At 48.8% G+C, this 1,082-nt stretch overlaps 2 non-coding genes across 2 annotated transcripts; both read right to left on the bottom strand.

Annotated features, from left to right (window-relative positions):
- Positions 1 to 595: 595 nt before the first annotated feature.
- On the bottom strand, positions 596 to 668 carry Pmar_PMAR014980. The gene has a single exon. It is a non-coding gene; the product is annotated as a tRNA-Met (tRNA).
- Positions 669 to 755: 87 nt separating this feature from the next.
- Pmar_PMAR014979 lies at positions 756 to 827 on the bottom strand. Its single transcript has one exon. It is a non-coding gene; the product is annotated as a tRNA-Gly (tRNA).
- Between the last annotated feature and the right edge of the window lie 255 nt (positions 828 to 1,082).

Below are 1,082 nucleotides of genomic sequence, written 5' to 3'. Positions count from 1 at the left end.
GGTGCATATCATTTATGTAGTGATTGAGTATTCCTGTGATACTTGTAGAGGGACATCTGAATCCCTTCTCGGACGTACCGTCGTCAACCATCCCGCGGCCAAGAGTCTGATTAGGCCTTAAACGCGTACCTGAGATCGCGAACTGCTACTATATCTCTCCCATGGTAGGCCGCATTCTATCTCGGTTGATAACCCCAACTGGTAAGGTTCTCATCGCATACTACAGCTAGCTCGGCACAAGCTGCACAACTTTTTCGTGACATCGAAGTTCCTGCTTGCAAGCACATTTTGAAACCGCATGCGGCGGCTCGTGAATTTGGGCTGTTTTTTCATCTCCGCAACGCGTTCTGAGGTACCGGGCGGTCATTCATCATTCCTGCAAGGACTTCTGCTCTAGGTGAATAGCTCTTTTCTATGCACGGACAACGCTTTATTAACGTTGTTTTTCCCCTGAACTGGCACGGTTGGGCCAATCGCATGGAATGGTACGAAAACACCGACTCTGCTTAGTGGAAATTTTTCGGTAAGACTGATCTATGCAGTCGACAAGCTGCACCTCTCAGTTTAATAACCATCTCGAGTGTATTGTGATGAATAGCAGCTGCTTGTTTCGATCTAGAGACCTTTGGGTTATGAGCCCAACACGCTATCCACTGCGCCAAGCTGCTCATGCGTTCAAACTCCTGTATCGCCCTGACGTGCTGAGCATAACTGTTCCACGATAGTCTAGAGACCCTTCTCTCGTTGATACGAACTGCACCGCCCGGGAATCGAACCCGGACCATCTGCTTGGAAGGCAGATAACTCAACCATTAGACTACCGGTGCATATCACTTACATAGTGATTGAGTATTCCTGTGATACTTGTAGAGGGACATCTGAATCCCTTCTCGGACGTACCGTCGTCAACCATCCCGCGGCCAAGAGTCTGATTAGGCCTTAAACGCGTACCTGAGATCGCGAACTGCTACTATATCTCTCCCATGGTAGGCCGCATTCTATCTCGGTTGATAACTCCAACTGGTAAGGTTCTCATCGCATACTACAGCTAGCTCGGCACAAGCTGCACAACTTTTTCGTGA

Source organism: Perkinsus marinus (assembly GCF_000006405.1).
Source record: "Perkinsus marinus ATCC 50983 genomic scaffold scf_1104296974342, whole genome shotgun sequence".
Classification (NCBI taxonomy): domain Eukaryota; phylum Perkinsozoa; order Perkinsida; family Perkinsidae; genus Perkinsus; species Perkinsus marinus.
The sequence above is the reverse complement of the archived record's forward strand: the minus strand, read 5'-3'. Positions and strand labels throughout refer to the sequence as shown.